The sequence below is a fragment of the Agelaius phoeniceus genome, chromosome 2 (assembly GCF_051311805.1).
Source record: "Agelaius phoeniceus isolate bAgePho1 chromosome 2, bAgePho1.hap1, whole genome shotgun sequence".
Lineage (NCBI taxonomy): Eukaryota > Metazoa > Chordata > Aves > Passeriformes > Icteridae > Agelaius > Agelaius phoeniceus.
Window position 1 is genome coordinate 41,110,079 of NC_135266.1, and position 15,073 is coordinate 41,125,151.

The window sequence follows — 15,073 nt, forward strand, 5'->3', positions numbered from 1 at the left end:
AAACAACCCAAACAACTCCCCCCTCATATGGTTTAAGAGGATATCCTGAATTTATCAAAATGCTTCTGGGCATAAAATACCCAACCAGAATGACCTGCACTTGGTTTGGTTCCTTGAGTCTTCCCTAGGAGGTTGCTCCTTTCTCCCATGGGACACCCTGGTCATTCCTGTGGCAGCCAGAGCTACCTGCTCCTGCAGCTCCAGGCACAGCAGGCAGCTGTGGAGCATCCAAGTCCCAGCTCAAGCCACACCTGCTCTTGTAGCTGCAAGGGAAGTAAATGCTGGCCTTGCTGCTCTCTGGGATGCTGGAGCTGTCCAGGCATGGAGCTGGGAGTCAATTTTTACAGGTCAAAAGTTAATAGAACTGTTCTTATAGAACACAGGCACCTTGACAATCAGCTTTGACAAGCAATTCAGGAAAGCTCCTGTGTACTTCTTCCAGCTCCTTGGGTTTCAGTGTAACAGGGGCTCTGCTGTTAAATTAAAGTAGCAAAAGCACAAAAAAGCATTGAAGAATTGGGGCAGCATGTCTGAGAAAAGCTGTGTCTAGAGGAAGGAAAGGAAGTGAGGAGATACAGGAGAGCAATTCCTCTGAGATCCTCCTTCTGAGTAGTGCTGTCCAGATCTTCTGTTTATGGACCTGCAAATGTCTTCATCGTGTTGATTTTTTTCTGGGTTCTGAGTTCGTGGGTCAGTGCAGAACAAAGGGGGATTAGTAAAACAACCTCAGCGATATTTTCTAGCTTTTTCCTACTTCTTTTTCCTTGATCTTTTTCTGACTTGTCTTGATTAGTAGAATTAATGCAGGACTAAACCCTTAATCCTCTACATACCAGCTGGCCACAGTACTGCTGTCCATGGGGGCATTATGGCAGGGCCAGGACTGAGTCATGGGGCTCAGGGACAATTGACCAATATAGCAGCAGAAGATTGCACAGCTCATTTTGACCTGCACTTTGTTGAACAGGGGCCAAAGTTCCAGCACTAATGTGCCATTTGATGTGGGACACTTGGGTAGATAAGCCCCACAGCAGTGCTGGCACATACCTATATTCTCTGTACAACTATGTCAGTCTGTAAATACCATTTTCAGCCAAGGCTTTCTTGTGAATAGTTAAAAGACTTGGTAAATCTTTTGTTCAGATTGGGGCTCACCTGGGCAATGGCAAGAAAATACCCTGAAAATGCCTCCTGTCACTCTGTGAGGCATTGGTGGGATGTGGGGTCTGAGAGTCTGGGCAGTGGACACGTTGCAGGGACAGCGCAGTTTGTCAGTGTTTCACTGTCTCCATCCTCTCCCTGCTGTCTGCCATGTCCCAGCATCCATGTCTGTATGGCCTTGCAGTGACTGGTCCCATGGGAAAAGCATTTATAAAACTCCTGTATTGAGTTTGCATAGCTAGGTCTGGGTATCAGGGGGGTTACAGAGATGTCTTCTGTGAGAAGCTGCCAGAAGCTTCCCCCTGGCCAGCAGAGCCAATGCCCAGCTCCAGGATGGACCCAGTGCTGGCTGAGGCTGAGCCCATCAGTGACGGTGCTAATGCCATCAGTAGGCCGGGGGTGGATCCTTGGAGGGGACACAACTGACCCAAATTAACCAAAGGGTTATTCCACACTGTTGAGGTCTCTGGTGTCGAGACAACCCCAAGGTGTTAGAAAGTCTCTTTTTCCCAGCCCCGAGACCAAAGAAGAAGTCGAGATTCGTCGGTTCTGCTTTTCAAGGTTGTTTATTTTCTCGTATCTATTACATTCTTTCTCCAACCCACTAAGGTCTGTCCAGCAGGTCATGTTGTGGCACAGCCCCTGCCCTTGGGGTGGTGTTGGCTTTTTATACTAAAAACTGTGTGTACTTTATTTACAATAATTTTCCAATACCCATCACCTATGTTAGACATTTTGTCTCTACTCTAAACCAATCCAAAAGTGCCACTATCACAGCAGAAGATGGAGGACAAGAAGAAGCAGGAGGAAGGTCAGGACATGCCCAAATCCCTCCATCTTGCCTCCTGAACCCCCATTCTAAAAACCCCAAAATTCTACATTTTCACCCAGTGATAAATTCATTATCATTCTATTCAAACTCTTGTGGCTTGTACATCTTCACACAAAGTTGGTAAATGTTTCCATGGGCTAAAATGGAAGGCACAGGTGTTTTTGACTCTGTGCCAAGGTCTCTCAGCCCCTTGCCAGGGTCTCAAGTCCTCCAGGGCAGTCAGAGGAATGTCCTGGGTTCCAACACCACACCATATGATGTCAACTCAGATATAAAAGCTCAGGAGAGTAGGAGGAAGGGACACATTCATTATTTGCAATATTTGCCTTCCAGAGCCAATGCTGAGGGTGCTGAAGCCCTGCTTCCCAGGAAGTGGCTGGGCACTGCTCACTGATGGCAAGTAGAGAGTAAAGCCATGTTTTTTTTCTTTTTCTTTTGTGCATGCAAGCTTTCTCTGTTGCTTTTGTAAACTGCCTTTACTCAGTAAAGTAAAGGCAACCTGTGAGTCATTTTCCATCTTATTTTCTTTCCCCTGTCCAGCTGGGAAAAGGAGTGATAGAGCAGCTTGGTGGGGACCTGGCATCTAGCCAAGGCCAACCCACCACAGCTACAAATCTAAGTTAAGCAAAATTTCCATGTTAAAAACTGTCTTATAGGCTGTCTGCCAGCAGCCTTTAAAAGAAAAAGGAAAAATCACTCTTTAAAGTGAAAAGAAGGAAAGAGTTGCTAAAATTTATGCTGGGCTTGCATACAAAATCCATTGAATTTTCATGCTGGCAAACATGAGGACTGGGTATATCAACAAAGCTGTTAGAAATTGAGTTGCTGAGCACCACAAATAAAGAAAGGTCCCTGACTGTAGAGCAGGGCCCAGCCCTTCTTCTGAGAGCTTGAGACTCTACAGTTGCCTGCTTGCTGCAAATGCAGGTCCAGGTTCCAAGTGCATTTGCTCTTTGGAAACAGAAATTACCTTTTAGATGGGTGTTTTTACAGAGTTTGAAGCAATGACTGGCATTCACCCACTAGCTCAAGATACCTATGGGCTTTCTGATGAAATTGCTTTGGGTTTTGTTTTTTTTTAACACTGCTTTTTCCAGAGTTACTGGTATAAGAGCACTGCTTGTTTTGACAACGTGAATACCTGCAACACAGCAAAGGTGACCAAAGTGGCCTCAGTTACTTGGTTACCAGTGTCCAGACATGCCAGGCTGCCTCCCTGCAGCAGGGTGTGTGCTGCCACCACCCTCCTGCCTTGCCACCAAGGCTTAGGAGTCCAACAACGAGCAACAGGTTCTCTCCTGGATTTCCAACAAGCAAGCTGCAGCTATCCCTCAGGTCTGTGCATCCTGAGCCAGTAAGCTTGCTATCTCTCTGACCTTTGGTTGGCCTATGTTACATTTTAGCTTCACCTTCTGCCATGTCTTCAATTATTTGTTTGCTCAAAATTTGTTTTATGGGGTTGTAAACCAATGAGGTCGGATTAATGAGTGTGTAAACAGCTTGGATCATACCCTCCTTCCCATTTCTCACACTAACTGGAATCCTGTGTTATGTTATCTGTCTCTGATTTGATAGATCAGAAATCCCTACTATCAGACTGCCAATTTCATGGACCAGTTCCCTCAGCTCTGGGGATGGAGATTATCTGGTCTTTTTAGCTGGAATATATTAAACTCAGAGTTTAGCTTCCATCTGTAGCAGGGTAATTTCCATTTCTCTGAACATTTCCATTAGTCATCCTGGCTCTGACCCTGCAGTCTAGATAATTATTCTTATTGAATTGCAGCACCAAGCTAGTCTCTTATGTTTTGAGACCTGAATAAATTGTTACTCCTTTTAACCTGAGCAGGAAGCTGAATGTCAGGATCTCACAGATAATTTCATTTGGGAAGGTAAATCAACAGGAGGAATTGAGTGGCTCTGAAGAAGTTTTGTTGGTTTGCTTGCAAAGAGGTGCAAAGACCAGAACAAAATGCTCTCATGGGTTCCCAGCTGCCTGTCCCAAGCCCATATGGATGGTGCTGGAGCAGCCAAGAGCAGGCAGGGCTTCCCACAGAGCTGGGGCTACTGTCACTGTGGCCACCCTACCCTGCCAGCAGCCAACTGCAGTGACTCCAGTCCCAAGCACGCAACATTTTGTTCATCTTTGAGAAATTTTTCTCATTAGCATATCATTATAATTTACTTTCATCTTCTGTTAACTTCAACCAAACCTGGCCATGCCCTTTTGGTTCAAGGTCATCTTCTGCAATGAGATTTTCTATAACCAGTCCAATGGATGACAAATTAGGTTGAGGTAATGTCACACTTGCTTGGTTCAATGACAAGTGAACTGCTGCATCCAAGAATACCTGGGGCTTGTGACTATTAGCAGAACTATTTTCCAGATAGCAACTGTGAACTTCAGGTCTTTTCAATGATACAATTCTCAAGAGTGTCTGTTTCTGCTGAAGCTGCAAAGCATTCTCCCACCTCAAAAGCTGCTGCTCGGAGTGTGTGGCCGAGTCTGTTTCACAGTCCCTGGTTCCCCAATCATTTCTTCCAAAATTAGCTGATAACATCTCTTGTTTCTGTTTGCATTGGTTTCTCTGTTTCCTTAACGGCTTATAGATTGGTCACTGTTCCTTCTGCTTATCTGTTTGTCTGTCTATATATCCACCTATTACCTTCTATCTACCTGTCATGGTCATTGCTTTTGTTCCACCACTGTCTATACAACATTCACATTTTCTTCCCTTCACTCACCCTGACCAGCTCCCTAACAAGTGTGCAAACACTGCAGTTGTGTGTTTCTGATCTGGTGCTCATTGTTACCTGTATCAGGCTCAGTTCCTCCCCCTCTGCACTTCAGGCTATATGAAAGCTTTTTTCACCAGTTGGGTTTTCCCTCCATTCTTCCTTTTCTCATTCTTTTGTCCATGGATATCTCTGCTTTTAAATTGTTTTTCTCTGTCTCTGTAATAAAATCAAGCAAATGGCTTTACTGAGCCTCAGGTAACCTCCTCCTCTTAATTTTTTTTTAAACTCTTCTATTCCTAAGCTTGTCAGAATTTATCCCACCAGACTGGTAGATTAGGCATGCAGGTGAAGTGCCTTTGCCAAGAGAAGTCCCATTCCTGGAAATGTCTGTTATTACAGCAAGAGTGTGATGAATGTTGTGCTCATGCTGTGCTGCCATGAGGGATGTCACATGAGTTTTCTTTGTCCTGCACTCCTGAGTACTTTTCAACATTATTATCAGAAACTTATAAGAATTTGCTGATTATTTGGTGGAAATTAATCAAGCTGAAAAGTAGATTAACTGCATTAATTCACTTCCATTTAGCTTTTACTGGAGTTTACTTCTTCAGCAGTTATTTGCTGAACTTGGAGATTGCTTACTTCATCTTGTGAACAAACCTTTATGTCTACCTGCCTCTGTAAGTGCCTGTAGCTTTTATCTTTCAAGGTTATCTTTTAAAGTAGGTGTAGATGTACAAGACAGAGCATCTTGACTCATCTGCCCTGGCCCCTGGCTGTGGCTGGAAGTGTCGAGATAGCAGTGCACTGGCTTTTGTTGGGATCACATGGAGGGTTGCACCTCCTGGGTCAGCCAGACATAACCTGGCACGAAAGAAGTGGTCCAAGGAGAGCCGTAGCAAACCCATTGGTGTGATGATGTGAAAACAAGCTTTCAGGCCAAAAGGCTTTTGCAGACAGACTGAGCTGTTTGAATGGTGACCATGTCCCCTGGTAGCTGACTGTGCCCCCCACTAGCTGGGGCTGTCAGCGAGAGAGCAGGGCCCCAGCAGAGCTGCATGAAGACTCTCCATGCCACTGTGGCAGCCTTTCATTCTGCCAAAATCCCTGGGGAGCTCACACTGAAAGGGAGCTGGAACACTCACACAATCCCTTACAGAGCTGCCTGTGTGGCTGCCCATCAAGGGCAAATAATGATCACCTGGGGTGGGATTTCACCCAAGTGTGCACATCTAAAACTGAAGGCAAAGCAGATACCTACACCCCACTGCAGTTCATGGACACTAAAGAGTGACTCAGACACTCAGATTGGAAGGTGATAGGAATAAATTTAGGAGTCTACCAGATGAACCTAAATCCTCTCTTTGATGACTGATAAAACCTTCATCTTCTCCAAAGATTTCCTAAATCCCTACAGCCCTAAACGCAGGCACTTAGTAAACAAGTTGGAGGCTTTTCTGCAAGGTCAGTCACAGAGCCAGCCAAAGCTAATGGTTATGCCCCCATCACACACTTTCTCCTTCCATCCTTGGGCTGGAGAAGCTACTCCAATCCCCACCTCATGGCTCTTGTGCTAGAGCTGGAGGGAGAGCAGTGACTGCTCCTCTGCTGCCCCACATGTTGTGCCACAGCTGGGATGGGTGAGCTCAGCTGCTGGGTGGCAGACACAGGGGTGGGGAAATAGTCACTCCTTCCTTCCTATTGCTCATGCTGTCCAGTGTCTGGGGGTGCATGTGTTGGGTTGGGGGTGGCATCCATGCCAGCGTGTGGCCCCATGTTCCCCTCTGTCAGTCAGGGCAGAATGGCTCAGTGCTGCTCCTCCTTTTGTCCACTGGAACTGCAAGGGGGGGTGCATTTTATTTGCCATTTCTGACTCCTCTAATCTCTGTTTCAAAACCAGCTTTCTGAAACTCAGGAGGAAAAGCATTTCCCTCCCTTCTCAGCACAGATATGTTTTGCTTGTTGAGGCGAAGGCTTGCAGTGCCTGTCTTTCTGCACTGCAGTACCAGCAAATATGTCTCACAGGAACATTCAGGCATCTATTTGCTCCAAGATAGGAACACCGAGACTTTTATTTCCACTGCTTAACCTGTTTAACCTTGGTTGTCTACTAACAAACCCCATTTAAGTGCTGTTCTTTTTATTTTCGTTGCTGTTGCACAGAAAAAGAAAGTTCATCAGGAGAAAAGCCTCTTTGCTCATGCCAGAGCTTGAAGAAAAATAGGCTTGGGCTTGAGTTTCATTTTTTCCCTTGCAGAGAGACCCAAACCAATCACAGGACTCCTCAATTCCTTCAGTGAGTCTGCAGTTGATGCCCTCTGGGAGATGCTGTCTGGGAGCACAGGGCTTCCCATCCATTTCTTGACCACCTGGCAGTGATGCAGTGGCAGAACTGGGAAAGGATGGCAATGGGGACCAGGTCGGTGCCCCCAGGCACACTGATGCATCCAGCAGGTTGTCCTGAGGCCACATGGGATCAAGGATAACCAGGAGTGGCCTGTGCAGCAGCCAGCTCATCCTGCTGCAGTGGGTGCCAACCAGGGTTACATGCCATGCATTCCCATGAGAGACAGCTATCCCAAGGGGCAGTACATGGCTGGCATGCTACCATTTGATGTGTATGTTAAACAGCACTGATTGCAAATTAACCATCCTTTAGCCTGCATTAGAGTACTGTCATTGAATATACATTGAACTGTCATTGAACTCTGCACAGCATGAAAACTCCCATTGATGGCAGGGCAATGTGAAGATTTAAATAAGTTCCCCTTGAAGTGGGATCTGCACAGTTACAGCTTCTGCAAGGTGATGGTTCTTCCATGGTAGCTCAGCCTGGGCAGATAACTACACTGAGAAAACACAAGTCAAAATGCTTCCAGAAGAACCCCAAGGTAAAGAAAGAAACTGTCAGGAGTGTTTAACTGAGCACAGACTCTTGGCAGCTCATTCAAGCCCTGTATGATAAATCCCCAAGCCGTGCTGCACTGAGTTGGAGTGTTCCAACAGCAGGAGCCAGGATTGCCCCTGGGTGATGCAGGTGACTTTCTAAGTCATGGTGCTTCTGCCAGCTCTGTACCAGGAAACCACTCTGGGCACCTGAGATTGCTCCTGGAGAATTGTGACAGGTTGTGACCAAGGGCAGGTCTGCATCCTCCTGTGGGCAGGGAGTGTTTTGGGGGCATTTCAGGGAGCCCTGTGGCTCTGTGCAGAGCACCTCAGGCAAGGGGTTTTGGGTACAGTGCGTCCCTCAGAGTGCACATCATGCTCATGCAAGGCAAAAAAAGGGGGTGGAGGGTGGAAGCAGGGCAGAAAGGAAACAGCTGCCTCATGCATGAAAAGATTTGCCAAGCTCCCATGGTTAGATTTAATAGCTGGGTGCTGCAAGCTCAGGAGAACAATGTAATTTATGTCATTACTGCTAAAAGGCTGGTTTGATGGCAAGGGCTTCATTTGAGTTGCCTAAAATGTTTAACAAAGGGGAAAGTGAAAACAAACATGAAAGCTGTATTAAAAATTATGAGGATTTTGGGGAGACTGCCAGGTATATTCTCCAGTGGTACAAAGTCCTCTCCTGACAAACAGCTCATTTTGCCTATGCTGACTCTAAGATATGAAGCTGGAGCTAGAGTTAGAGGGAAATAATTAGGCTTTGCTTTAGCTACACAAGTTTCTGGAACAGTAGTTGGGTCACCCTGTTGTGCCTGAACAGCAGAAGCAATAGTGTGCTTTTTTTCTTTCAGTATTAATTGTCTCTTCTTGAAAATGTACTTAGCATCTTCCTAAAATATTTTGGGGATGGGAATGGAAGGAGACAGAATAGGTCCAAAGGGAGGAGGTCTAGGTGGCTGTGCCAGACTCACCTTTTCTACCAGTGCATTGAACATGACAGTGCTGTTCTCACAGCAGCACAGGCAGTGCATGTGGCTAACCCTGCTGTTCTCCCTGGTTCTGTACATGGTGCTATTTTTAATGCACCAGCTCTTACAGCCCTGAGTGGAGCATGGTGAGAACTCAAGTTAAAAAAGTGCTGCTGCTTCACGAAGGCACCACCAGGCTGCCCTCAGTTCTGTGTGCTCTGAGGCCATATGGTGCTGGGTATGTCCAGTCCTCTCCCCAGAGCTCCAAATGCCACCAAGTGCTGCAGGGAAGCACAGCTCACAGGCAGCACATTCACAGTTCTCTCAGGGCTGTGCTGAAGCTGGGTCAGGGTGCCTTCCTTGGCCACCTGCTCATCCTCTGCCAGCACAACACTCTGAAGGACTCAGCCACACAGAGAAACTGAGACAGCGTCAGCCTCTGGGTCACCATTTGGGCTGAAGGGCTTCTCTGGGGTGTTCTTCCCTGAGCAGACAGCTGGCATCAGCTGCCATGCTAGCCAGGGTCCTCCTGCAGCACTGCTTGGGGTAGTAGTGCCTAAATTACTCGTCTCAGGAATTCACCACAGAGCCCCCAGCCTGCAGAGGGCTGCACCTGCCTGTGTTTGCCCACCATTTGGCACTGGTGGGACCACTGGGAACAGGCCAGGTGCTGCCAGCCCCTTTTCCTGAGGAGACACGTGCTCCTTGCATCAGTTTGCATTGCCAGCAGAAGGCCCTTCTCCCTTATGCAGGCACAGACAGCCATGCTGGGGGCTGTTTGAGACGGTGGTCAGCTCACCTTCCTCCAGCAGGGCTGATCTTCGCTCACTGCTAATCACTGCCAAATGGATAGCAATGATTTTGCAGCAGAGTGGCTGCCAGGCCATTCAGATTATCTGCTCCAGTGCTTTGAGAGACAGCTGGTAAAGCAAATAGTAACAATCCAGAGAAATTATCTTTATTTGCCTGTAAGCACAGCACTGTAATGCGAGGCTCAAATGAGCCTCTTTTGGCACGCAAGGTCAGCGTTGCCTTTTGCATATGGCATGTATTAAGATAAGTCCCAGCCCCACACAGCATCTCTTAACCAAGAAGCTGCATTTCAAAATTAGATGTACTTTATTGCTCTTGTCAGAGATCAGCTTCCAGAATTGGCTGGCAGGGAGATTTGAAGGTTCATATGTGCAAATACTTGAATACTTCTGGATGAGTTTGAAGAATATGTTATTATAATTTTTATTGCTCTAAGTCTTGTTGCTGTACACAGGAGATGGTCACCAACATTCCATCAGCTTTAACAGGACATGATGCAGGGTATGCACTCCAAAAAATCCTGATTTTCATGATGCTGAACATCCCATTCCTCCTCCCTTCTACCCTCACGAAGTTCATGTTATGAAGCTGGTGGTTATGAAGGTGGTTTCTTATAGTGTAAAATATGCCTTTTGTTTAAAAAGCCAGACCCACATATCCTCAGACTCAGAAGATCTCTGTAATTGAAGGGTCTGACATTGTTTTTCTGTGCCTTTTTTCCACAGGTGGGTGCTTTGCTGCCCCATTCTCTGACTCTGAAGCCAGGGAAACGTGGCAGGAGAGACACTCAGAGAGTGAGGAAGCTGCTGGATCTCAGCATAAGCGTCCCAGGCACTCCACAATGCATCATCATACAGGACTTCCACATGACTGAGACATTTGTGTTGGGGCCCCAGGAAACCTGTACCCTCTGTCTCAGCTGCCACTGCCTGTGGATCCCCACCTGAGCATTGCTGAGGGTGCAGCTGGGCTGTGAGGGCTGTGTGAGGACAGGCACAGCACACATGGCCAGCACTGTGCCAACCTGCTTGCAAGAAACTTCTCTCTTAGCCAGCAGACCTGCAGTCTGTCCTCTGGCTGGCTCTTCCATGGAGGTTTCCAACAAGGAGAGTGCTTTGGTGCTGGAGCTGGCTTGGAGCAGGTGTTCTATGGAGATCTGACTCAGACATGCAGGTTGCCAGATACCCACCAGCTGCCAGAGCATTTCAGTCATTAATAATGGCAGGATTAAATGCAAAGTATCGACAGTGTTCCCAGAATGAGCCAGGGCTTTCAGCTTTACTGCCTTTTGCTTTTTCTAAAGAGATCCAGGTCCAGCAAGGATGGTGCTCCTGGAAAGGTCTTTGCTCTCCTTCAGGTTGTGTTCATCAGGTTTGTACCATACCTGCACTGTCAGTGCCACTGAGGGAGGAGGTCACCAGAAAGAGCAGATGCTACTCCTGGCACAAACATATAAAGAACATTTCACTGACTCTACTGGACTATCCCTCCCAAGGTATGGCAGAATATTTGAGGCACTTTGTGTTTTCCCCTCTGTCCAGCAGTGGCTACTGAAAATTCAAGACATTGGTTTGGGTAGCTCTGGAGCATTAAGGCTGCTGCTGTGCTTTTATTCCCTCCCATCACTATGCATTTAAGTGTTGTATCAGTTTCAGCACTATCAATTCCTTGACTGTGGTTATCTCATGCAATAAACTCCACTGCCTTTTATTTGTGCAGTCTTCAGATGTTTTCCCTTGTGGAGTTGTATGAGACAACTGCTGCATGGACTCTGCTGGATCTGCATGCACTGTGCTGTTCACCAGTTGTCACATCTTCACCTCTTAGTCTAATCATATTAGACTCATCTCTGTCTTGAGTAGCTCTCTTTTTTCCCACTGCTGACTGCAGAAGTTTTGTGTATCACTAATCCTTTTCATTCTTGTCTCTGCCTCACTTTGCTGCTGCTGACGTATGATGTGAAATGGCAGGTTAATAATGCTCTACAATCTTTCAAGTGGGAGTACAATAATTTTATAAAGAAGCTCCACATTTTTGTCAGTTTTCAGATTTGGTGCCTATTTTGAGTCCAGGTTATTGAACACAATGAAGTGCAATAATGCCTGGATCAAGGTGACTGCAGTTACTCTAGGACAGACGGTCTGTACGTAATGAAAACTTTCAAATCATCCCTTTCCACAAGCAGCTTGGAAAGGATTTCCACCCACTGCTGTGCTATGTGTGTAGTTTTCCCAGTTAGGACCATAACCTCCCAGTCTTCCCTGGTATTTATGAAAGTAGCTGTATATTTTGCTACCAGCCAGTTCTGCACCCGCTCTGCTGTTCCAGGTCATTAACAGCTCTATTAATCATTGCTGCCAGTTTGGAAGGAAAGCATACCCAATTCCTCACCTCTTGTTGCATTAATATGAATACTTTCTCCTTCCTCCTTTGTCTCCTGCCTGTTTCAGTTACTATTCAGAAGCCTCTTTTGCCCACTCTTGCCATTTCAGGGCCTTTACTAAGCGAGTAGGAATGACAGGTTTGACAGTGCCAGAGAGCTCTTCTGCCAGGTGCGTTTTGCTGACCAAGTCACAGAATGGTTCAGACTGAAGAGGACCCTGACAGGACACGTCTCTGAGCAGAGAAGGGAGTTGTGGGAAGATAAACTTAGCAGGTTCCTGTGGTGTGAGTAGGGTGAAATTTCATGGAAGCACTTGCGTGTACCCCCCTTTTGGCTCTAGCAGTGCTATTTCCTATGATTGTGGCTGGGCAAACAGTCAACAGCCAGCCTTGAAGATGTAGCAATCACTTGATCTGAGTTCAAGAATGTCCAGGGTAGCTCCAGGAGGCAGAGGCTCAGTAACTACCCTTCCCATGGCCATAGAAGAGGCTCTCAGAGAGGAGGACAGCCTGCAAAGGCTTTAATCACATTTGCTACCCAGAAACCAGCCTTTGCAGGAGAGTTTGCAAAAGAGTGAATTTCAAATGCCTGCAGAACAGGCACTGGAAGTGAATTTCAAATTCATGTCAAGCACTAGCAAGAGGAAGTTTCTTCCAAAAGCCACGCTCAATCAGGGAATAGATACACCCCGTGACCTTGTTTCCCATCAGCACAGCCTCGGTGCCGAGAATCTCAGTTAGCACCAGCAGTGCTCACAGCAAACATGAAACCCCCATCTCCTGGGCTGGAAGAGCTCATTCAAAAGTTGCTGGGTGGAGAAAGGAGAGCATGTTGTCACTAAAGCTTATCACCTGTCTGCTAAAGGGATAGTGACAGAGGCTGTGAGGGCTTTGACTAAAACTCCTTTTAGCCCAAAAAATATGAGGAGGAAAGGAGCACAGTGAAGTGTAAAGCCCAGCTACTGTCACCCATGTAAGGCTGCCCTCCCTGATTGCATTCACTGAGGGAGGTCAGGCAGGGGGGCCATGCTTTGCTGTTTGCAGTTTCTAATAATTATTGCCTGCATGACAGGCAGTGAGTGTTTTGCGTGTGGCCTCTCAGGAGCTGGTAGCCATTTTCTCCTTCAAAAAGCAAAGATCTCTCTTCAGTGATGAAGATGAAGATGAAGAAGGCAGGGACACACAGGCACACTGCAAAATGAGCATATGGCTTGTAATGCAGGTACAAGAGCTCCCTGACCACAGCCCTCATTTGAGAGGTTACAAACAAAAGTACCCTTGGTAGCTGAGGCTCTCATCCCAAGGAAGTGTTCTTCTCCCTCGTGGGTGCTCCACAAGGAGCAGAGCTGGTGTGCATGGCGAGGCAGAGGACTGGTTGTCAGTGTTTTTCCATTAGCAGGGACAAGAGCCTGTGGCTGCAGAGCTGGGGAGGGGGCCCGAGCCCAGGGCTCTGGTCCACGATGGATCTGTTGCCAGCAGAAGTGGCCAGCAGCCCCACAGGGGCACTGTGGTGCTGGCCCAAACCCCCCAGCTGGGACCTTGCAATCCCTTGGGTGTTTCCTTTGCTTTGTCTCTCCATCTTGTCCACTCAGGCCAGGGCCAAACCCTTCCTCAGGAGTGTCAGCCACCACCTGACACTGCTGCCTTGTGAAGGCAGACCGGGAACAGAGAGTAGACAGAGCTAAAGAATAAAGTAGGTACTTATAAGGAGGCCTCAATGGATCCACCTTGGGCAGTACAAGAGCCCAGCCAGGGCTACAGCCCAGGTGAGTCCAAAATGGTCACAAAATGGATGACTGGTCATGGGGTCACTTCTGTAAGTTTTGGTCCATTAGCATAATGGAGTAAATTGTCCAATTACAGCTTTAGCCTATGAAGTCCCATCCTTCTTGTTTTTCTCTCTTCAGTCCACTGTTATTTATGCTCTTGGGTCTGAAATTTGGATCATTTGTCCTTGATCCCCAGCTAGAGAAGGAATTATTTTGTCTACCTACTCTGTGAAGAGAGCTTACTACCCCCTAATATAGCCCAGACCCACACACTAAAACAGCACAGAGTCTGAAAAATATAAAAGCTGAAACCTGAGGCATCAACACCAGCCCTGACTCACCAGTGCTGAACTCTCTGACAGGTTCATGTGGAAAGACACTTTGGTGTCAGCATTCCTCCTCCTTGCCCAACTCTAAGGTGTGTGAGACTGAAACAAGATTGAATTTCCTTTTGTTTTCCTCCCTTGGAGGCCATTTTAGGCAAAATAATTTACTGGGGGATATCAGCTGGCCTCGGCCTGAAAATATGGAGAGGGTTTAAAAATTGTTTTTAGCAGCACTAAGAAAGCATTTCCCAGTAGGTACATGCCAGCAGAGACTGCCAGTTCAAATCACCTCACAAGGGCCCTTCAGAGCAGCTCTCAGACACAGGCAATTTTGATAGTGAGAGCAGGCATTTCTGCTATCACTTCTGCTTTCCTCTTTAGAAAAGAATGGCTACTTAGCTTTCTTTTTTTTAATGGATTGTCATTGGATTGGCATTGTTTATGTGGGGGACTTTCACATACTGACTTGTCTCCTGTAGCTGTTTTAATATTGCTCCCTCTCCCCCTGCAGATTTCTCCACCAGTAAAAGCAGTTACTATTAGTACAAACTTCTCTCCTGATTTCTCCTGGGATTTGCATGACAACAGGAGTCTGTCTGTGGAATCACTCTTTCCTCAGCCCATTCAGGGTATCCCATGCACTCATAAGCTGGAGTGCACCACAGTGGTTGCCTAAATACTGGCTGTGGGAAGATCTGCCTCCCATGGTAGGGGCTGGAGAGTCCCCAGAAGGCTCATTATTCACCACACACTGCCAAACAGGCTGGTGAACTTGCTTCTACACAGGCAGTCTGTGACATCAGGTTCAAAAAGCATTGCTCTGGTTTTTTCTTCTCCCCCACAACTTAAAGATCAGGAAAAGAATTCAGCATCTACAACCAAGATGTGTGCAAGAGAAGAGTAGTTCTATCCTCACTTCCCTCTTTTCCATCCACCCAGCCAGAATGCACAGAGAACCCCCAAAAAGCACCTTTTATTCCCTCTGACCATTTAAATTGTGAGCAGAAACATGCTAATGCATAAAAATGTACCCTTCTACATTTGTAACAGCTCTTTTAAATAATTCCTGCCAATTTACTAAGCCTGACCTCATGTTTCCCTGACACCACAAAGGCCGGGTCTATTCAGGCTGTCCCTTTCCAGGAGATTCCTCATTCGAGCGCTTGAAATGCTTTTTGTCTCTTTGGCCACATA